Source organism: Pteronotus mesoamericanus, unplaced genomic scaffold, assembly GCF_021234165.1.
Source record: "Pteronotus mesoamericanus isolate MK-2021 breed Mesoamerican mustached bat unplaced genomic scaffold, CSHL_Meso_final contig_24, whole genome shotgun sequence".
NCBI classification, from domain to species: domain Eukaryota; kingdom Metazoa; phylum Chordata; class Mammalia; order Chiroptera; family Mormoopidae; genus Pteronotus; species Pteronotus mesoamericanus.
Genome location: NW_026555100.1, coordinates 23,534,030 through 23,558,818, shown reverse-complemented (window position 1 = coordinate 23,558,818; position 24,789 = coordinate 23,534,030). Strand labels below are relative to the sequence as shown.

At 35.6% G+C, this 24,789-nt stretch overlaps 1 protein-coding gene across 2 annotated transcripts in view; it reads left to right on the top strand.

Moving 5' to 3' along the window:
• The window catches only part of PRKG1 (protein kinase cGMP-dependent 1), a 1,177,478-nt gene that overhangs the window by 170,542 nt on the left and 982,147 nt on the right, over nucleotides 1–24,789 (top strand). The gene's annotated exons all lie outside the window — the stretch shown is intronic.

The following is a 24,789-nucleotide window of genomic DNA, read 5'->3' as shown; positions in this document are numbered from 1 at the left end:
TGGTGGGAGACTGGAGCTGAGAGGGTGGCTGGGGTGGGGGTTGAGCCCTGGGTTCTGTCCAAGCACTTGTTGATGCAGGAAACTGCGAGACTCTCCCGCAAAGACTGTCTTTTCCTATCTTTTGAAGCCAAAGCTAATGGCATTTCCTTCATCAAACTCCTGGTATTTTTTTTTAAATTTCTTTCTCTCCAAATTTCATCCTTCTCCTTGAGAAAACATCACTGTACTCTAGTTCTTTGGTTCACTAAATGTTATCCCCAGGTCCTCAACATCAGCTGAGAACTTACTAGAAATGAAAATTCTCAGGGCCCACCCTCAATGGACTGAATCCAAAAGTCTAGGGATAATGCCCAGTAGTCTGTGATTTTAGTTAAGTCCTCTGAGTGACCCTGATTCTGAGAGATTGATGGTATAATTTGACATTCTATTTAGTTGTGTGCTTCAGGAGCACCAGGATTTATGAGTAATTATATCTTTCAAATAGTAGGTACCCAATAGATGTTGAATTAACTAATAATTCAATGGATAGAAGGACAATTTAAGAAACCTGGGCCAATGAACTGGAAAAATTAAGGGTAAGGTATTTTATTTGAAAGGCTATCATTTGGAAGACATATGAGATGTTTAAATATCCATGGGCTGGAATATAAATTATGAGTACTTATTAAGGTTAGTTTATTTTGATTACAAGAGCTCGTTAAATCCTGACAACAATTCTATGAGGTAAGTGTTACACTCCGCTGATGAAAATATGAGGCTCAAAGGGTGTATGCATAGCTCTCTATATATCAGGGTCACAGTGTCAGGCATGTTTCAAGTGCAGTCCTTTCTAACTCACTTTCCCCTTCATGTCCAGAGTCAAATTCAAATTTTAGGAGATGGTTCTTTCAATCAACTGGGTCATCAGTTATTTATTATATATAAATATGAGTGAGGCACCATGCTAGATTAGCAGCTAGTGCCCTGATCTGTAACATGTGGGTAATAAAAGTACCTAGTAATTCTGAAGGCTGTTGTGATATTTAAATATGATGCACCTCAGAGTAATACAAGGGAGGAACCCTCCAAAAGACTGGAATTATCTTCTAGAGGGCGAGCCCCTTGTAGTACAGGCTTGCTTGCTAGGTGAGTGTTCTAGGAACCATCTGTATGAGTGTGCCAGTTGGCATTGTTGTGAGAGGCTGTGTTTGGCTTCAGTGAATTTTTTTGAAGACTTTCAACATGTGTGTCCATTTCATGATGGGTGATTTATGAGTGCACCTGCCCACACCATGTTGAGTGCTCAACAGTTTTTGACCAAAAATGGCATGACCCTCGTCCCCAACTCCCCTATTTACCTGACCTCACCCCAAGCGACTTTTGTTTTTTTCTCTGGATGAAAAAAGTCCTGAAAGGAAAATGTCTGAGGTGAAAGAGGTGAAACAAAAAAAGGCAGAAACACTAAAAGACACCAAAATCAACAGGTTCAAAAACCGTTTTGAGCAGTGGAAAAAAGTCTGAATAGGTGTATTGCATCAGATGGAGAGTACTTTGTAGGAGTCTGAAGTTTAAACATGTTAGAATAAATGCACAGTTGTTTATAAATAAATTCCATTTTTTTGGATCCTCCCTTGTAAGCAAGACAATCACAAAGTGAAAAGTGCAAAGTTGGAAAGAAAGACTTGTGATGAAAATTCTAATAGGGATACCAGGTTGGGTGTCAGGGGAAATTTCTCTGAAGCAGCGACATTGATGTGGATCCAGAATGACAAGTGTCATTTGGTTAGGTGGCAAACTAAGGGGAAGAGCATTCCAGGCATAGGACCTGCATGCACAAAGCCCTAAGGTGTAAGGAGCTTGCCTGTGCTGTGAAGTCTCCCTGTCACTGGAAGTCTCCAAGTGTGTCATCCTGAAGATAATGTTTAGAGTATGACGGGGATGAACATCAGTGGCAGAGCAGCGTTACACTATGTGTACTCTCCGTTTTCATCCCATCCAAGTATTCCTGTTTCCCACATAAGTCTATAAAGTGTCACTGATGGAACAGAGCAAAATATATGTAAATCTCCAAGTAGGAGCAAAAGCTTATAGTAAGCATGACAGCGAATATGTATTTTTTCAAAAGTGAAAACTAGAAAATATGGAAATCTGAAGAATTTAGAGTTGGGATGAGTCAGCATTAAAAAAAAAATCTTACCTGAGGAATATTTGTTGATTTAAGAGAGAGGAGGGGAGAGAGAAACATCGATGTGAGAAACATTGGTTGCTTCCCAACCAAGGATTGAACCTGCAATCTAGACTAGTGCTCTGACAGGGAATCAAACGCCAGAATGTTTTGGTGTACAGGACAGTGCTCCAACCAACTGAGCCACCTGGTCAGAGCAGGATGAGTCAGCATTGTAAGCAAACTTGACATCAGTATGATATCCTCTAATTTTTCTCCTTAACACTCTAAGAATAAATGAAAATGCCAGTTGATTTTGGGGCACTTTTGTTCATAATTAATGTATTGAACTCTTCCTTAACTGGATGATAGTGGCATTTCTTCTAGAAAATCTTGGGTTAGATTCATTTCTAATCATACTTATCATTTGATATGCAGTTGCAATGCCAGTAGAATGGAAATGGTATGGTTGATCACAAGGTAAAATGGAGGAGTGTAAAGTGAAATTAAATTGTGATAAAAATTGTATGTTATTTCTATGTAGCTCTTTGGAAGACATTATGAAGTAAAACTGTAAATATTTCAGTTTAATTGTTTTTTTCCTGTTAACAAACTTATTCCTTATTTGGCTATAAGACTATTAAATGGAGTCTGCTAGTTGCTCTCCTATAAAGATTATAAGCCTCTCGGTAAGCAAAGCGTGTCCTTATTTGTATTTCCTGGAATTAGCACAAAGCCTGAAAATAATAATAAGCACCAGTGATGTTTGTCAAATGAATGATTGAATAAAGTAGAGACTGACATATCCATTCAAATAATTATGGGTAAAAATCAAATATTATGTAAAATTACTAGTAGAATCAAAAACTCAAATTTATTGAAGAAATCTTAAGATTTATGTTAATTGCTGATTTATATGTTATATATTCCATAGATATATTGCCCATAACTATCAAAACTGTAATGTGTAAAAAAAAGTTTTAATTAGCTGATATTGCTACATTGCTTTAAAACACCAGTTCGATATCATTCCTGTTTATAACATCACTGAGATGTAGGATAATTTATATTCACATAAAATGAAATGGCCAATGAAGATAGTTATTGTGAGAAAACAACCTTCAAATGTCTTCGTCTACCATATGTTCATAGTTTACAGATGAGAGTAATGTTTCTATATAGATATAATTTGGGATGGCTTTTAAGAAATAGGCTTACATATTTAAAATTGCATCTTAACCTGTAACCTATAATTGTACATTTAAGTATGTATGTAATATAAATTTTAGGAGTAATCTTTAAGAAGTAATTATAATTAAATGAGTAATGATGCAATTGACATATTATAAATCCATAATATTCCTCACATAATGTATACATTAAAAAGAATACATACTTGGTATTAAATATAAATATCCTTATCCCTTATTCCTTATGTTTTCAGTGTTATTATGCTGTGGAGGAACTTGTGTCTTCATGCATATCTGTGTATCATAATTATTTATAAAATACAAATTTGCTGGAGTGAGAGAATTAATTTAGGAAACAATGAGAGGATAAAATAGATATGACATTCTTCTATTAGGTAGACAGCTTCTAATGTAATTGTTTGTGATCTGGTTATAGAAAAAATACCTTACATATCTTGCAAAACACTAAACTTCTACCAAGTAACAAAACATTTTGATATATGGTGTTAGTACACTAGACAAAGAGAGCTTCATACAGTGAAATAAAAGACATTGGTGTGCTACATTTTTATATTATACTGTTGAAATTTATTTTTTATATATGAGCAAAATTTTAATATTTTCCTAAAATATCCAGAGGTAGCTTCATGGGCTACCAATGGCTTGCAATTACTGGTATCAAATTGTAGTCGAGCAGGGGTTATGGATTTGTAAATTGTTGCTCAGAACTCTGTTGCAAATTCTGAGAAGTTACTATTATCAAAAAATACCTTAAAAAGTACATTCTTTGGACTCTGCAGATAATATAACTGTTTTATTCAGCATCTATTTCAGGACCAGTTAAAAATACATGTTCTGTATTTATAATTTTGCTTTCTTAAAGTTTTTTGAATGGATAATATATAATAATATTCACAAACAAGAATTAAATGGTGATGGAATTTGTGACTTAGGTAAGGTTATAGAACAACATGGTAAACATATGATAGTTAATTCTCAGTTGGGAGAATAGCTGCTGGGAGCGTTCACAGTGTGAAGACCTGCAGGACCAGTGGAAGGCTGAAAGACTTTTGACTTTACTAGTCATGCTAATCGTGAGATAACGGATTAGTCTTTCTTCTTGAACCCTTTTTCTTAATTAGGAGAACTCACTGAATTACAAATTACAGCGAACGGACTTCCTTGCATTTCAGTGAACTAATCCTTCAGACACGTGGCGCCTAATATTGGTCTGGATTTCCCTCCTGTTCTTTACTCTTTGAACATATTCTATGCTAAAATTTTCTTAGATCCCATTCTCAAATCTAAAACGCCTTATCCAAATGCTATGATAGTGGTAAAAACTCATTCTCTTCAATCAGACATCCTCAAGTCCAAATCCTTGTTCTAACCCTTGCTAGTTTGCATAATATTGAGTAGATTACTGAGCTTCTCTGATCATGTGTTGTCTTTTCTATGAAATGAAGATAATAATAGCTCCTACTTCATATTAACAGTCCTTACTATGAAATAACTAAGCTTTTAAATTTTTAAGCACATGCCTTGCACATAGACAGCCTGCTATAAATGCTGTTCTCCTTTTACGACTTTTCTTTATCCCTTAGAACTCTGTGAGCTGGCCACATACCTATTCTTTTGATCTAATTCAAATGAGGTTTAATAATAATTGACATGGTCTTAATGTGTTATAATCTCCCCTTTGCCCCATGGCATTTGAGTGGGAAACCTTCAAAGACTTAACACACAGAAACAAATACTGGGGGAGTTTTCAACGCCACTCACGGACTCTCCGAGGAGACATTTATGAGTGGGTGGAATCTGTCAAAACTCTTTAGATCACCCTTTGGAACCTTATTCTCTGCACATGTAAGGGCCGCTGGGTTGATTATGTCACTGGTGCCTATTGTCTGATTTCTTTTTAGTTCTTACCTCAGGGCAGGCCTAAAGGCAAACATAGTTAAGTAGACTTGGTCTGAGTTTGCCCTCTGCCTTCCTTCCTTTTAACATACTTTCCCACATGCCAGTTATCCCAAAGATCCCCATGTTTGAACTGAAGGCAGCTGATACAGAAGATATAAATCATATTTACTAAACAATGAAACTCAGTTAACATATATGAAAATTTAAGTGTGAAATTTTATCATATAATTTCAATCTAATTAAACCTAATGAATGGGTGTGCTTCTTTAGTAAACAGTGAACTAAGTAAAATGTGTGAATTTCCCCATATCTGCTCATAATGCTTAGACCCCTATTAAGATGAGTTTGCATGATTTCAGAATAAGTAGGTCTACATATAGACACAGCTGCATGGCAAAATATGGCATTTTTCATTAGGGTTCTTTCTCTGGCAGCATCAATGCCCCTAGACAAACTTTACTTCTAGTCTTGCTGTGAATAGCTCTTTTCCATGTTTAAACAGAAATGGAGGAAGTAATTTTAATCTGCCTATTTCTTAGAATTTAAAGACAGATCGTTTATGACAGTGCTCAGAAAGAGGTAAAAATGAACTCTCTGTGGCCCTCATTTCTTTGATACTTTATGATTTTGTGTATAAAGTGTCATTTAAATGTTTATAACATTTTGATTTTATTTAGAACATAATTCTTATCAACAATGGCGTTTGTTACTGTTACCGTTTGTTACTATTACAAGCAGACTGCACTGAGGAGAGGCCAAGGAGGCTGAGAAAATCAGGGCTTATCGCTACTCATTGCAGAAACAACAGCAGCAAAACCTTATTGTTCCGTTTCTTGAGAGAACAGTTTGCAGATAAAACTGTGATTATTGTTCAGAATATTGTTAAAGAAAATTCTGTAGTAGTAGCTAGCAGGAAGTTGTTGGGTTTTTTTTTTAAGACAAGCATAAAAAGAGTGAGTGCTATACTTACTAATGCTTACCTCGTACCAGCCATTCTATTCTTAGTATGACATATGTTTTGTCTTAATTAACCCTCACACAGCAGCCCTAAAAGAGGTAGTTTATGTTGTACCCATTTTACAAGTGAGGAATGAGCTTATTATGAGGCCTGTCCAGAAGATATCCAGGCATATAATATGAAAAATAGAGACATTTATTGAAGAAGATAGAAGATACAAGAAACATTGTACATAAGACAATGATGCCTCAGTTCCCTTCAAAGTAGGCACCTTGGGACCTCACACAGTTCTCCCAATTGCCATCTGCTGCACCATCATATTTTCCTGAATGTCACTGATGGTCTGAAATCAGTTCCCTTTTAAAGGTGATTTTAGTTTTGGGAAAAACCAGACGTTGCAAGGTGCCAAATCTGGATTATAGCGGGGCTGCATCACCTGGGTGATTTGGTGTTTTGCAAAAGAACTCTACATGAGATGTGACACATGAGCAGGCACATTGTCATGGTGAAGCTGCCAATCACCATGTAGCCATAGCTACAGCCTTTTGAATCATCTGAATAGTTTCTGTGGAGGAATGTACAAGCTTAATGCAAAATTTGATGTACATTTGTTGCTCTACTCACTCAGTCATTTTGAATGTGGCAGCCACACAGTACCCATCAACAGTGTCTGCTACATTCTAGTCCACTCTCCTTGGCTTCCAGGTTACACTTATGTAGCACAAAACATTCTTGTTATATTAAAAATGGTTGGACTTTTTCTGGACAGGCTCATAGGTTAACCTGTCCATACTCCATACTTACCTAAGAGGCAGAAAAGGGAATTCAACACATGAATACATGCCTGTGGAGTCCATATACTTAACCTGTACATGTTGTTGCCTTTTGGAGAGATCTTGCACATACATAAAGGTTGGATTGCAACAGTTTTGGTGGTGTACTAAATAATCAAATTCAAATTTTTACTGAAAAGCTATTTTGATGTGGCAAAATGCATAGCTGAAACAATACTTTTTGTGAAGTGCTACTGTGATTTCAGTCAGGTCCTGTTGAGGTTCCTTATGACTATAGGCACAGTCATCCTTTTTTTTATTTTTTAAGAAGCACTTTTGTTATATAAACACCAACAGAAAATAACATATCTCATGTATAGAACATAAATCCTTTGAGCTGGCTACAAAAATAAAAAGTGCTACTCTTTCAGACTAATGCAGTTTCAGGTCATGCATTTTTGGTGTTGAAGACTTTGAGATAAAAAATGAGAATTCTGATATGGAATTGTTTCTTTCTAAAATCAAAGTTCTTTCTTGATATTTTACACTTTTTTTAGTTCTTTCAAGACAAGTAAAATATGCCTGAGAATAGAGTTAGTGATTTATAAAGATTTCATCTCAAAAGGCCCACAAGTTTTTTTCTGCCTCAGAACAGCTATAATGTTACCATTTCTCTCCATCCACGCTTCTTTAATAATGGGTCTTTAACCACATTTTTGCCTCTGTGGCCAGTGAGATGGATGCAAACTATAGTCTGGTCTCTTTGTTGCCAATATTTATAACTCATAATGTGTCACAGGGGCCAGAGTGGGTAATGGGACCCAGCTTGGCTAGAACTGTGTGCCTTCAGTTATCCATTGAGTTCAAGCAGACAACATTGAACTAGACAGACAATGAGTCTTCCTCAGGAATTCAACAAAAACATCAAGGAACAGATTTGCATGCAATATCCAGCAAGACCACCAGATCTAGAGTCTGTGAAGTTTGATGTTCGCATGTGCAGCAACTGTAAAGTCCAGGGGACATCACTCTCCTGAAATTCCAGAAGCCCCATTGGACCCTAAATTCTTACTTATCCAGAAGCCCTTTACTCTTGGCTTTACTTTATCCTTCCTCCTGGGAATGGGAAGCCCTGGGAACAGATGGTGAGACATAGGCCAAATTTTTGCAGAATTGGGAAAAAGTAGAATTGCAACAACCTTACTGAATGGAGATGCATTTTGTATTGATCAAGAAGACTGACATTTGTAAACTATTTTACAAGACATATTCTGATAAGTAGAAAAGATTAATAACACTGTCTCTGGTCTTTTTTCTCCCTTAAATTGTTGCTGGATGGGTAGTGAACTTTTTGGTAGAAATATTAGAACTACTATCAAGTGATAAAATAGTAACACAATAATAATTGCCCTGCTTCCAATGTAATGACGATGTCACAAAAACCTGCAAGCTCTAGTGTAGTGTGCAGCTGATGCTGGGCTGTGAGAAAGCACAGACAGTGCATAAAGGGATTTATTATTGAGGAGATCATTTTGCTTTTCCTTGACATGGGCTGTTCTATATTAAACTTTTTAGTTCCAACATGGCTAATTAGACCTCTGGATCTCTTAAGTTCTTATGGAGCTCACCTTAAGCATTCTTGCTGCTAGGAGTTCTGAACATCTATCTCCATTTTATATAATATAATGACTACCAATTTATTGTGCATGATCTCATTTGTTCCTATGAGAACCCCGTGAAATACAAAGTAGTGTTATTTGTGATTTATAAATGAGTGAACGTCCACCAGGAGACATCACATAAGACCATGACACTTGGACGTATCACAGTAAGCCAGGGACACCAACATTCATTTCATTGTCTTTTCTTCCCATTTGCCTATATCTGTGTATTAATCTGAGCAAAATGCCTTTTTCATATGTGTCAGTACACACACATGTTCTTAATATGTTTGGGGCTGCCTTTACTGTTCTGATATTCTACCTGTGCTTTTCTTGTCTTCCCAGTTTACTAATCTAGGGATAGCAAATTTGTAGCAAGAAAGCCCCTTATGTTTATCCCTTGCCCTTGGCAGACATAGCCAATCTATCATAACAATCATCACTGAGCCAATTCATCCTTATTACCTCTTCAGCCCATCACTTGGGAAACACAGCCAATGGATTGGTATTGGTTCCCAAGTTAAATCTCTTTGCCATTCCTGTGCCACTATTTATGTATTTTTGTCTCAACCATGTCCTGTAGCACAAGCACACACAACATTTACCTTATTTTTTTCTCAGATATTTATCTCTTGGACATCTTTACTTCCAAAGATGAATGATATTTGTGAACAAGCATTTTCATGGCGTTTTGAAGTCATTCCATCGAAATTTGATTTTTACTTAACATTCATAATATAAAAGTGATTTATCTGTAGACTTCTCCCAAACCTTTTTTGATGGACCATTGCTCATGGAGAATGATGTTACATCTTTACTATTATTGAAAAATTTGGTCTCACTAGATTTTAGAACTTTTATCTTAATGTTGTGGCTTTTGTTTCATTTAAGTAGAATATTAAGAAAGTTCATACACCAGTAAAAATTACTATCTTTTCTTTTCAAACATTGCTAAGGTTTATAAGGTCTGTCCAGAAAAAGTCTAACCATTGTTAACATAAAGATAACAGTTTGTGGAACATCATGTAACCTGGAAACTAAGGAGAGTGAACTGGAATGTGCATGCATGAACAATGATGACTTCACTGTACTAGACAGTGGGGGTGGTAGACACCACTGAGTGAGCAGGTGTACTGTGTGGCTGTCACATTTAAAATGACTGAGCGAGGAGAGCAATGGATCTGCATCAAATTTTGCATTAAGCTTGAACATTCCTCCACAGAAACTATTTGGATGATTCAGAAGCCTGCAGCTCTGGGCAACTGGTGATTGGCAGTTTCAACCCTGTTCATACATTAAGTCTTATGCAGACTTTTTTTGGCAACATATCAAATCACCCAGGTGACTCAGCCTACCTACAACCCAGATTTGGTGCCCTGGTACTTCTGGCTTTTCCCGAAACTAAAATCACTTTTGAAAAGGAAGAGGCTTCAGACCATCAGTGAGATTCAGGAAAATATAACAGGGCAGCTGATGGAGACTGGGAGAACTGTGTGAGATCCCAAAGTGCCTACTTTGAAGGGAAATGAGGCATCATTGTCCTATGTACAATGTTTCTTGTACCTTGTATCTTCTTTGATAAATGTCACTATTTTTCATATTACATGGCTTGATACCTTCTGGAGAGACCTCATATGTATGTTTATTCTGTGTAGCCATGGCAGAGTAATGATCAAGTGGAATGTTAACCTATACAACCTGTAGTTGCCTTATATGCCACCTAGTAATAGCTGTGGTAAAACTAATGAGGAATTTCCTGTTTTTCTTTTAAGATGATTAGCTAGATTAAAAAAAATTGCAAAAACAGGTTGTGTTTTTATTCTTTTTCCAGTTTTTAAAATCTAATCCTATTAGGTAATATCACTTAGCTAATGCCATAGAGTTCTTAATTTTAATTTGTGCAACTCTTTGGCCTCTCTTCTTTGAAAGTTCACAGTAAAGAAGTGTTGTTTGTTGCTCACCTTACGCAGGTCAAGAGATTAATGTTGTTAGTTCTGCCACTTTTCAGATACAGAATTGCAGTTCTGGCAGTTACATCCCTTGGGAAAAACCTACTGCCAGGAGGTAGAGGAAACAGGCCAATTGATCCTTCAGTGTCCAGAGACTGCCAGTCCCTTTCGTTCAGCATTCAGATGACCAACTCTGTAAGACTTCTATACAACCTCCTGAAACTGATTCTGATCATGATGACACGCCACATTATCAAGTAGAGATTTGACAAATATTCAGATTGTTTTATCAGTATGGGCAGCATACAGAATAGCTAAACCTGCCAACATATCATGGAAGTAGGTCCTGGCTCTGCCACTTTACAAACAACCTGATCTTTAAAAAGTTATTTAACCTCTCTAGGACTCACTTTTATCTTCTTAAAAGGGACAATAACAATATCCAGCTCAATGGAGTGTTTTGAAAATTAAATAAGGTAATATAAAGGAAGCATCTGTAAGGGCATCTGATGAATATTGCTGTGCAATAAGTTATAATTATCAAGTTCAGACAAATATTTTTATTTTGTATCCCAACTTATATTATGCTATCCAATTCATAAAATAGCACCAAGACAAAATAAATTCCACGTGTCTATATTGAAACAGACATGAATTAAGGTTTTTTTATACTTTGATATTTGATTCTTTGATTTTCAAACTTTTTTAATTACAGAAGAAATATACTTTCATTTTATAATATACGTTAGCAAAAAGGTACAAATTAAAATCTCAATTTCATGTACCAAAGAAAGCCACCATTACTATTTTGGTCTGTAACTTTGAGTCTCATCCAGTTTGTTTATAAGTATATCCATATACACTTTTAAAAATGGAATTATACTATTTATGTTTTGGAACTATTAAAAAGTAAACTGAGGCTTATTAAAATTTACAAGAGTTTATTTGAACAAACATCAGTTTGAACTGGGCAGCACCAAACTGAACGGGATTAGGAGCATTCCACCAAGAGGAGTAGAGCAAAGACTTTTAGAGAGAAGACATAATGCAAAGCAAGGAAATCATTTGATAGGCTTTAGCATAAGTGATTGCCTTATGTGGGAAAGACTTGCTTACTATTTGTGATTGGTTGTTTTTAGGTTTATTTTCTCAGGTTTGAGTACATCAACTCTGGCATGGATTTTGGTTTGCTTATGTAAGCAAACAGAAATGTTCGATTAATAAACTATTAATAAAAAATACTATAAATATATTATGAACATCCTACCAAAACTTTAGAGATTATTTTGCAACATACTCTTTAATGACTTCATGGTATTTTATAGTGTAAATATAATGACATTTATTTAAGTAATCCTATTCTGGTTGGGCATTTGGAATTTGAATGATTTTCTTTTTAACTCTTTGTGTTTTACACTCCCTATTTTGAACTAATCTGCAATGAGTACTTCTGGTACTTATATCATTGTGCACATTTTAAATAATTTCCTTAGGATGAATTCCTGAATATAGAATAATTTAATAAAAAAGGAAGGTGTATTTCAATGTCTTAATTAAGAGTAATTTAAAAATAGGTAATAGATTCACAGATAACTAACATAAAAAACTACAAAATAGTAAAATTCTTCCTTTCATTCATCCACTCATCTCCAAGCTGTCCATGTAATTCTCTATCTGCTTCCTCTCCAATAATTTTCAAACATTCCAGAGGTTTTTTTTCCCCACCATATATTCAAGCAAATATCAACCTATACTTTCTTACTGACTCTTTCACACAAATGGAAGCATATAAGGTGAATGCACTACTCTCTTCTCTCAAAAGTATGTCTCATTCTTATTATGCTTGCATCCAATTCCACTGGTAGATGTGAAGGTTAGTTATAATTTTTTTTTTTACTCTGACAAGCAGTACTGTAATAACCATTTATATGTATTATTTACGCATTTTGAGTCTGCTGAATAAATTCCTAGAAGTGAAGTTGCTGATAAAGGAATATATGAATTTATAATTTTGTTAAATATTGCAAATTGCCTGCCTTAGGGATTTCACCAGTTTCACTGCCAGCAGCAATGAGTGGGTGTCCCTTCTCCCTCTAGCCTTGCCAAAAGGATGTTATCATTTTTTTTAAGTTTTCATATATTTCTTTTTAGAGAGAGAGGAAGGAGGGGATAAGGAGAGGGAAAGAAACATAGATGTTTGAGAGAATCATCCATCATTTTCCTCTGGCACAGCCTCAGCTGGAGACCTAGACTGCAACCCAAGCATGTGCCCTGACCGGGAATCGAACCAGTGAAGTTTTGGTTCCCAAGCCGGCACACAATCCACTGAGCCACACCAGCCGGGGTGGATGTTTGTGTAGGAGGTAAAAAATGGTATTTCAAAGTAGGAATAATTTGTATTTCTCTTAGCACAAATGAGATTGAGAACCTTATTCATAGAAGCCATTTGCGTTTGTCTTTTCACTTCGTTTAAAGTGTTTTTGCCATGAAGACTAAGAAATACCTTAGATATTTTTGTAGTTAAATTTATCAATCTTTTCACTTATATGTTTTGAACTTTTTGGATATTATTACTGAGATTATAAATTAGTTTTCCATGTTCCTTCTGCCCTCGGGACTTTTACAATAATAGTGGCTGCTCTCCTTTTTCCTTCTTGCATTTACATCTTTGAACGTATTTGCATTATCCTGATGTAAGGTGGGAGGGATGGATCCAACTTCCTTTATTTTTATTAAACTTCCTAGCTGTGCCAGCACCATTTTCTCTCTTGTTCTGAAATTCTACCTTCAGCATAATGTACTAAATTCCATGTACTTGTTTGGCTCTATTTCTGGACCTTTTTTCCTCTTCCATTTTTCTTTGTGTCAGTGCCACATTGCTTTTATTATTAAAGATTTAATAAATTTTAATATCTGCTGGGACAAGTCCCTGCTCATTTCTTTTCTATTTTAGATTTTTCCTGGATAGTGTCTTTTGGTTTTTGTTCATGTAAATTTTAGAACTAGCCTGTCTAGTTCCAAAACTTATTTTCGTTTCCTTTAATCCTGTTAGACTTTTTCACTGGAATCACAATACATTAACAAATTACCATGAGGAGAAGCAACAACTTTATAATGTAGGGTCAGCCTTCTTTGGTGTCCTTCAGCCGTGGTATAGTGTTTTCTTGAAGATATCTTGAATATTGTTTTTAAGTTTATTGCTATTTTTACATCCTTTCTGTGACTATTTTCTCTCCTATTATATATTTTAGTGCTCTAAGATTTTAAAGTATATATTGGAGTTACTGATTTTGATACCAATTTTGTATGTTATGATAGTGAATTCTGTCATTATTTATAATCATTTTCAATTAGATTCTCTTGGTTTTTCTGGGTACCAATCAAACCTTTACAAATAGGAATAGTTTTAGCCTTCTTATTTCTAATATTCATGTTTGAAATCATATTCTTTTGTATAAATATGTTGTTCCCCAGGTGTTGTGCTTGGTTTCACTGAAAATTTTCTCTTTAAGCATAAAGGAACAGTGTTTTGTTAGGGAAGTGTCCATCTATTTCTATTTTATTGAGTGCTTTGTGTGTGTTTGCTTGTTTTTATGAAGGAAGTCTTTTGAATTTTATCAGATGCCTTTCAGGAGCTCATGAAATAATATTATTTTCCTCCTATGATGAATTATATTATTAGATTTCATAAAAGTGAGTAATTCTTGATAGTTTATATTTTAATGCTGCTAAATTCTGTTTCCAAATATATATTTTAAAGGTGTTTTGTAGAGATTGCCTTAATAAGATTGTTCCCTAGCTCTGTGTGTATCTGTGTAAACAGCATTTACTCTGTTTTAGAGACAAAGTCATGCACACGTCACAAAAAGGGTTTGGGAGACTCCCTCTTCTTTCTGCTCTGAAACAATGAATAGTGTTCATTGTGTATTCTTTAAAGATTTGTTAGAAATCAGTTAAAACATTTTGTCCTAGTGTCTTTTTTTTTTTTTTTTTTTTTTTGGTGGTGGTTCTAGGTAACTTTTCTTAGAAAAGTTAAAATGTGTTTAACTAGAAACATTAAACATTAAAATATGTTTCTAATATGTAACTAGAAACATTAAAATACATTTCTAGGTAACATTTTATGGAACATGAGCTATTTTTATTTACTGTTTCTTTATAGTTACTGTTGCTAAATTGCATAAGTATTTTTTGCTTGATTGTCTGAAAAATTATTTTAGTATCTTTAATTTTGAATAACATTATCTTAGAATTTAACTTAGTGATAATTTTTTGTATATAATATAAAACTTTTTTATTTTTCAAGGTATTCTGTTTCTTCTTAAATTTATTGGGGTGATATTGTTTAATAAAATTATATGTTTCAAGTTTACAATTTTATAATATGTCATCTGTGTATTGAATTCAGTGCCCACCACCCAAAATCAAATCTATCACCAACAAAACTTGTTTTTGTTATTATTTTGTTATTATTTCTACCCTTTTCTCTCTTGAATTGTATTTTTACCTATTTTTGTTTTTCTGGTTTTCTTCCAGGAAACAAAAAAATTATACGTATCTAAGATCTTCTTTGCCTGTTTTTTGGGGTTTTTTTTTTTTTTACATCCTCAGGGCTGACTTATTTATTTATTTATACGTGTATTTATGAATTTATAAATTTATTTATTTTTATTATTTTGTTCAAATCTATTTGTCTCCATTTACTTGCTACCTCTTTCCCCTGCCCCCTGACCCCCTCAATCCTTCCCCACTTTGGTTTCTGCATGTTCCTTGACTTAACCCTTCCCCTTCTTTTCCCTGTTACCCCCTACCTCCTCCCCTTTCCTTCTGTTGGTTTGTTTTTTCTTTCAATGTTGCCAATTATATTTTTCTTGCTTGTTTGTTTTGTTGATTAGGTTCCACTTATAGGTGAGAGCATGTGGTATTTGTCTTTAACCCCCTGACTTACTTCACTTAACTTCATGCTCCCTGTTTCCATCCATGCTGTCACGAAGTGTCGTAACTCTTTTTCTTTCTGCTGCATAGTGTTCCATTGTGTAAATGTACCATAGTTTTTTGATACACTCATTTATTGATGGACACTTAAGCTGCTTCCAGCACCTGGCTATTTTAAATTGTGCTGCTATGAACATTAGGGTGCATAAGTTCTTTTGAATTGGTATTTCAGGATTCTGAGGGTATAAGCCCAGCAGTGGAATCACTGGGTTAAAAGGCAGTTCCATTTTTAGCTTTTTGAGGAAATTCCAAACTGTTTTTCACAGTGGATGCATTAGTCTGCATTCCTACCAGTAGTGCACTAGGATTCCCTTTTCTCCACAACCTGCCAGCACTTGTTTGTTGATCTGTTTATGATGGCCATTCTGATCAGTGTGAGGTGGTATCTCATTGTGGTTTTAATTTGCATTTCCCTGATGGCTAGTGATGCTGAGCATTCTTTCATATGTCTCTGGGCCCTGTGTATTCCTTCTTGGAACTTCTGTGCCTGTCTCTTATATCTATTATTTTCTCTCTTATCCTTCCCAATCAGTTTTTTGTTTCATTTCCTTTATTTTTTTAAACCTCATTTAACTCTCTATTTCCCTTAATGTGTTTTCTGTAATTTCTGTTTTCTCTTTGTCTTCTTGTAATTTTTCCTTCATTCCTTGGCTGGCTTCACTTTTTTCTTATAATTCTTTTTGTTAATTTTGCATCACATTTCATCATCTTTTTGTTTTATTCTCTTCTAAGATTGTGCATTTCTGCTTTGGGCAAGTGATAAATCAAGCTGGGGCAGGAACTGGCAGGGAAGATTAGGGAGAGCACAGTGGGGTAAGAGACCAGGGCATTTTTCCAATATTCTTAATTTTATAACATAGAGCTTCTTTATACACTGCTTGCAATGGAGACTGTTTTCTACAAACGTGGCCCCTCTGTCTGATTTTGTAGGTGCATTTATGCTCACATCTTCTACCTCTATGAAAATTATTATATTTCCTTGCACCAGCTTTACTTTGGCGTCTCAAGGTGTGTTCCTTGCCTGCGAAAGCACTGTGCTCTTCTGGGACCTTGTGATGCTAAGATCCCTGCCGTTGCAGTCTCTGTGCTTCCGTTCACTTTCTCCCGCGTCACCCTTTCCTCATCTCAGTCCGTACATACACTGCAATGTCTGCAGATTACACCTGTTTCCAACTTTTGCAAAAAATGAATCTTTCAGGGTCTTATTTTTTATTGTCTTTATCACTTTTAGATGCTTTCTGAGAGGATCAAAGTAAGATTCTGATTTACACAGTCCTATTTGTGCTAGAAGTCCAAACTGATATTTTCCTAATTATTTAGTAAGCATTGCCATGAAAAATATTGTGATTAATCTTGGTGAATTTAGTGCAAAGCGTAAGGTCACATGAAAAATCAGCATATTTGAAATGACTCTAATGGCAAAAGTTTGAGCAGGGGAAGCCTATACCCCCTGCTCCCTTCACTAGGAATGTGCAAAAGGAGCTTCTCTAATAGAATTCACATCTGACCAAGAACAATGGAGTAAGTCCCATTTAATTTTAAAATCTTGCCTATTGTTTCTTTGAGAACAGGGTAACTGGAAGAAAATATAATTTTAGTACCAAATGACAGTGTTAAAATTTTAAGAATTCATAAAAATAGGCTTGAAGTATTTAAAGGTTGATGTTCCTTTCCTATATTGCTGTCCCTCAGACTTTGAAATTTTACAGTGTATTTACTCAAGAACTTTAGTGTGGTCTTAGGTTTGCCATACCCAAAATCTGAGTGTGTTTCAGTGTGTTTGGCTGCTAAGTGAATAGCTTGGGCAAATTTAAATAATTCAGGTGGAAATTAGAATAATTTATTTTCACATGTCAAAGAAGTGTTTAAAATTTGCCTCAGCTTTCTCTAAATAAATTATCTATCTTGTGAGGTGTTTTTTTTTATTACAGTTCTAGAGACTTGTATTTCTTCTCTGATAATAAAGTGACAGTGTCTAAATATCACAGTTGCATATAACATTTAGATTGAACAATGGGAATTTTCTCCCTTTTTTGAAAATATTGTTTTTAATGTGTTTAAGAACCACTGATGGTGAAAATGACAGGAAGTTTGCTGGATCTTGCTTTGGTTTCTTGAAAGCCTTTCACGTATAAAATAAAAGTTATTCTGCTGATAGAAAGGAACTTATGTGAGTAAGCTTTTATTTGTTTCATGATTTTTATTGATGCTGTGCCCTTCATGTTTCTCTCTTCTATTGCTCCCAAGTTTAGTACAACGTGAATGGAAAATTAGGAGTATAGAATTTTCCTTGGTGATTTAGTCTGAGGCTCTAAATACTTAATGCCATTTTCTTCCACTTTGTGATAAACACTGAAGAGGAAATGCAGGGCTAACTGAGCCAGCTGTGTTTATTCACTACTGGCTGCCCTTGGTCTTATCTTTCTGAAAGGTCTTTTAATTATAACTAACCTCTTCTAGCCATGGGCTTTTTGATGACACAGATTCTAAGAAGAAAAACACACATGAGAAACTTTAGAAGATCATAGAGCTTTGCATGTACTTTTATGTTTTGACAGACAACTCTACACAATGATAGAATGTTTCGTTTCATAGTTTCTTTTATATTAATAAAAGCAGTTAAAATAATTCTTTCAATATCTATCTTATATGACTGTTCAGGCCAAATATATATTTTATAAATATACTTCTTTACCTGTTTCTTTTTTACTTTCTCGAGATACAGTGGAAACAAGTTTAGGAATAAAATTATGGCAAGATGATTCTTCAAAAGATAACTTGAAACACCATCACAATTTTGAATGACAAGTTATTTAATACATGGACTTATGGGTGACTGGCTGTCCCTTGCCAGGGGTGACATCCTAGAAGGTGAACTGCGATTGGTATCCTGCCACATACACAGAAATGAAAAGGATAAATCTGTATCAAATTCCATAAAAAAAACCCAAGGCAATGGAACATAGTCACCAAGGGCAAGACTCAGGCCAGAATCAGGCCAATTAATGGCTCACAATCTCTAATAAACCTGAGATGGAAAGGGCAAGGAGACAACAGAGTAGGATTATGGATCCTTATTAATGAAACAGAAGTGCTTGCAGTTTAGCTTTATTACTCTTAGCTACCTTTCCTGTGAGAAGTTTGGGCTGTGTTAAGATATCACAGGGACTTGTTATTCTCTGTATCCTTTTGATAAAAAGAAATGGCTGCTTGAAGGTCTTGTCATAATCCAGAAAAAAACAAAGGTGAAGTTGGTTTTTAGAACCTGGAAAGTGCTGTCATGAAGGAAGAGACCCTTCAGAAAAGGGGAATTTGGCATCTCAACCCTTTTCTCTGAGGACGGCGCTGGGAACCTCGTTTGCAGAGATCCATGGAAAACTCCTTTCTCAGGAGAGGGGACTTCAGATATCCATCTTTTATCTTTTCCAGAGCCATACCTTTAAGATACCCACAGCCTTGGCCAGGTGGCTCAGTTGGTTGCAGAATCATCCTGGGTTCCATCCCCAGTCAGGGCACAAACCTAGGTTGCAGGTTCGGCCACCGGTCAGGTCATGTACAGGAGGCAACAGACTGATGTTTTTCTCGCTCACATAGATGTTTCTCTCTCTTTCTCTCTCTCTCTCCCCCCCTTCTCCTCTCCCCCACTTCCTCTCTCCCTAAAATCAATAAAAAAGATGTATTCTTGGGTGAGGATTAAAAAAAAGATGCTTAGAGCAAACTGAACTTCTAGATGGCATATATGTCTTCCATGACACAAAAGCCATTAAGAAGATCACTGTGGCGGCACAGTAAATTGCATTTCTTAGAACACAGGAAGCTGATTCTGACTGCTCTCATTCTCCTCGTTCTCATTTTATATGCACACCTCTGCTCACTACGTCTGCCTTTGTACTACATGCTCCCATATTTCTTCTGCTCATTTACATTGTACTCAGGTTGCTTCAGAACTGAAGCACATCTTAGCGATCATGGATCAGCATTTTATAGATGTCGGAACTGAAATTTGAGAGTGGGCACCCTGATCAAGGTCACAAAGCCGTGTGTGGCAGAGTGAGGGGACAGTCTCTTGATTATACCTTGCTCTTCATGTAAACAAAAACATGGGAAATCTCAGCTTTTCACTCAAGACTCAGTTCCCATGTCCCTCTTCAATAAAGTAATTTCTTCCTGTGTAGCAAGGTCGCTGGTTTGAATCCAGGCTGAACTGCCCACTTTCTCTGTGACCACGAGCAAGTCCTTTGTCTCCATTGTCTCAGGTTCTAATGACAAAGTAGAGAAAATAACTGCTTCGAGAGTTAAGATAAAGACAAAGAATAGTGCCAGGCTACAGTATGTGATCAATAAGGATAAGTTGTCATCATTATTACTGTTCTTATTAATTACACTTTGCCATTTTATATTTTTCATGAATACCACCAGCTCACTTCTATTTTCTAGCTATTTTATTTATAATGTTAGTTTATTACAGTTTTCTTGCCTTGGATAAGTCATTTTAAAGTAGGGATTTAGTCCTATATTCCTTTTTGTACCACCATAGGCCTTGACACAATGTTTGATGCAAAATACAAATTCTGTAAATACAGAATGGTTGCTATTAAGAATAAATAGATTTCTAATAGTTGCAACTTTGACCAACTTTTAGATATTATCAAAGAAAATGCCAATTAAAATATGGAAGGATTATAATATGCCAGTGCCCTGTGTAAAAAAGCAAAGACCACTGCACTCTCACAGCATTTGAAGGTACATTAAAAATACCTTTACAATACATGTTTTAGGAACAGTGGGTCAGAGGATAGGGTATTTTGCATTTCTACTATGACCATTATGTGAGACACTGCCAAACTGTATATTGATACTACAATTGTATGAGTAGTATTTACTCATAACCCTGAATTCTGGACAGTGTTTTAGTAAGACACATTTTTAATTTCTGTTCTTGGCTACACATAAAGTGGTACCACTTTATGATTTGATGTATTGTGAAATGATTAGAAGTTTAGTTTTTATCTTTCACCACACATAGTTTCCACTTTTTGTGTGTATGTGAAGAGACTAGTTGTTTTTTTTTTCCTGTCTTTTTATTGTCAAGATTTTGAAGGTTACAAGTTTTTTGACTTTTATAAATCAAAGAAAAATCTATATTCATATGGAGGACAAAAATAGGTGCATAGGTAATAAATGTGTAGGGAACTAAATTAAAGAAACAACAAGATTTGTAGGCATAACAGTTGACATTTTAGTCATTTTTCTTAAGGTGCTAGCAATTTCCTACCAGTGAATGGGGTGGTGAAGAATGTAACTTGTTCCACGTTGCCCATGGAGTTCATTCTATTTAGTTTTAATATGAAGGCTCTAAGACCTATATCTATAAATAGTAAATACAGTGGTTTCGTAATAAACTTTTGGGCCACAGTTGTTTGTTTATTCATTCAACAAACATTTATTGAATACCTATTATATACAAGGTCTCATTTGAAGATATTAGCCTGAGCCAGGTAGCTTTTCTGCATAGTCACCAACACATCTGAAATGAAATTAAAATATGAGTGTAGAATTGGAATTAAAAGGAGAATCAGACTAACATATTAACAATAAGTGGATACATATTGAGAGCATGTGTTGTACACTATGCTGTGTTTTGTATTTATTTATTTGCTCACTTCACCCACACAACCCTGTGAGGGTGGCTTATTGGACCCACTACCTATGAAGAAACTCAAGGTCCAATTTCTGTAATGACTTACCTAAGGATACACAAGTAATAGTGGGCAGAAGTAGGATTTCAACCCAGATTTTCTGATTCTTTTTCTAGTGACCTACCACACACAAATCTTTCCCCTGTTGTTGCTATGTAAATGTGAGAGGAAGAAATGTAATGAAAGGTGAATGTAGCAATTGTGATGCCAGGCATTTTGTGGATGGATAGTAATAAGTGTTTGTTATAATTATTATGCTCGAGTTGTTAAGCTAACCTCCTGCCCCTACATGATAAACTTTGCCTGCTCTCTGCTACAATGCTTTGCCTGGGAAGTTCAAGATCAAGGCACCAGCATGGTTGCATGCTCTGGCAAGGGCCTTCTTCCTGACTCGGAGCCAGTGCCCTTTCACTGTGTCCCCTTATGGTGGAAGAAACTAGGGATCTCTGTGGGGTCTTATAAGGGGCTTTTCCCATTTATGAGAGTTTAAGTATGACCTATTCACTTGCCAAAGGCCCCGCCTCCTATTACTATTACCTTTAGTGGCTAGGATTTCAACATATGAATTTTGTGGGACACAAACATTAGACCATAGCACATAGTTTTGCTGTGAAGAATAAATGCATGTAAATTATTGGAGCCTTACAAGGGTGTCTGACCTTTTGGCATCTCCAGGCCACACCGGAAGAAGAAGAGTTGTCTTGGGCCACTCATTAAATATACAAACACTAATGAAAACTGATGAATAAAATGAGGTTTTAAGTAAATTTACGATTTTGTGTTGGGCCTCATTCATAGCCATTGTGGGCCGCATACAGACCATGGGCCATGGACTGGACAGCCCTGAATCCTAAGTAGGTGAAGTTAGACTTAATTTTATTTCTTATTTGAATTCATATTGTTTCTAACTGCGAGACTGACAATAGTGATGATAACGATGAAGATAATGATAATTTCTTGAGATTTACTAATGACCATGTACTATGATAAATGGTTTTCAATGCATTATCTTATTCAATTCTCATAGCAATTCTGCATTCTGGCCACTATTATTATCCTCATTTTATAGTCAGTAAATCAAATCTGAGGTTTAAAGAGAGAAAGTAATTTGACAGAGTCATACAAGTAGCAGATCCACTGCTAAAACTCATGAGTAAGAATGCAGTGCCTCAGCTTAATATCAGGAAGAAACTCATTTGATGACTTAGCTAAAGTGTATTATATCCCACAATGAGTTACTCTAACCTTCTTACTGAAATCTGGGATCCATTGCAGTACCTTAGAGTGAATTGCGAGTAAAGTATGAATCTGTGTCTCATATTCTATGGGATGTGTAGCGCCAGATGTTAATTTCCAGAAATTCTTCGCCTGACTGGTGATTACTCCTATGGAGTACAGCCATACATATACCCTGAAAAACTTTCCATTCCCTTCTAATTCCTTCTAATGTACTATGAAGCCATTTTTGCTTTATTTTAAAAGCCATTCAGTAGGTAGATGTCCAGTATTTCCATATGGGAAATATAGGATAGAATTATTTTCCAAAAATAAAGTACGTGTTTTAAAATCATCTATTTTATTTGCCATTTTGAGATAGAATCCAAAACATTTAATGAAGGAGAGAGAACTGCATGACATTTGTTAACATCCTGAATCTCCTTGCACTTCATTTTCCTTTTCTGTAAACTAGAAGAGTTTGAGATGAGTTTCTTTGCAACTTTGACATTCTAGGCTTCGATGCAAACTGTTTTGATTCATATATGTGACTACCTTGGAATAAGAAAGCTCAGTAACAATAATGTAGTCTGGATGTTTACTTAAAAATTTATTTTAAAATATCTCAAGACTTAATAACCTACTCCCCTAAATTAGAAATGTTGCAAGGGAATTAGGAAAGTGAGCCCGAGGGAAAGCAATCTGATTAGAACATTCTATATTGCAGTAAAAAGCCTGTTAAATATTTTACCTTGTAGAGAGGTTTTCATCTTAAAAGGAAAATGTTTATTAACCCAAATTACTTCTAATTTAGTGGATTATCAGTCAATATGATAAAATAAAAATTTCAATATCCTGTGAAAGAGGATTGCTTGGGAGCAGGAGGATTTGGGGAGATAAAGCTAATAGTATCACTTAGACAAGTTATTCATATGGGAAAGTCTACTTTTGAAGTCACTTCATTATTTTACTCAGTCTCATTTATGTATCAAATATTTGTTGGAAACATCTGTTTTCTAATAGGCTCATAGTTTAGTGGAAGAAATTAAGTGTACCAGTCATTGTAATATAGCTGTTTAATGCTAGAATAAGACTAAACTCAAGGTTCTTGGTGAGCAAAAGGACATCTAATTTAGCTGTTGTTTACCCTGTAAGGATCATGAAATCCTTACCAGGGAACTTCATGCTTGAGTTAGGTTTCAAAGGCAAATAGGAGTTAACGTAAACTCATGCTCAGTGATTATTAGTTGAATGGCAGAAATGGTGGAGAAGCAAGTCAGGAGGCAAAAGAGAGCATGACAATTTGAGGAATGTACCTAAAGCACTGGGTACTTTTTATCAGTGTGGCTCAGGAACCACATGCATCAGAATCACCTGGAGGTGCTGTTTAAATATGGAAATATCTGGGCCTCACTCTATATCCACTGAACCAGGATAGGGTGGGGTCAAGGAATCTTGGCCTTTTCAATAAGCATGGTTTCTCATGTGATATATATATAAAATACAATTTAAGAACCATCAACACGAAATTTATATTAGAGAGTGATTGAAGGTGAGGAAAAACTAGAACGGGATCAGATCATGACAAGCATTAAATAACTCGCTAGGGACTCTGCCGTGATGTTAAGTAATGAGCTCCTTTATTTGCATTTCATCATCCTCTGCTTTGAAACCATCAGTTTTCTACACAGTACATGTCAGTGTTTTTCAGATGCAGCCTTGGCAGAAGTAGTAAGGCTTCTATAGAAAATGTTGGTTTTTAATTTAGATGCTTATAAGTTAAGGAGACTCTACTTTGAGGTAAAAGACCAGCTTCCAAAATCAAACCCCTAACTATTCTGTTCCTATTCCCAAACTCAGCTTCTCTGTGGATGATCACCAGAGATCACATCCTGAGGGGAAAGAGGCAGTGATTCCCACAGTATGCATTAACCTTACTCTGTTTTATCCATCCACCCACACCCCTGCTCAACCCCTAGTTCCATCAGCCAATCTGCATAGTTGTACATCTAGTCAAAAGACAGACCAGGAGGTAGGGAGGACATAAATTGTCAAATATGCCAAAGGGAAGTCAAATCCAGAAGCTTCACTCAGAGACTCTTGCTGGGGCTGGTCAGGTATACTGTCTTTGTGAATCATTCAGAATAAAAACTGAATGCTTTCTACTTATCCTTATTAGTGGTAAAATATAACCTTTATACTCAATTCAAATTCAGTACTTTTAAATTATTTTTCTATTTTTTGCTCAATACCTCCACACCTAAAGCCTGCTGTGTCCATCTATCA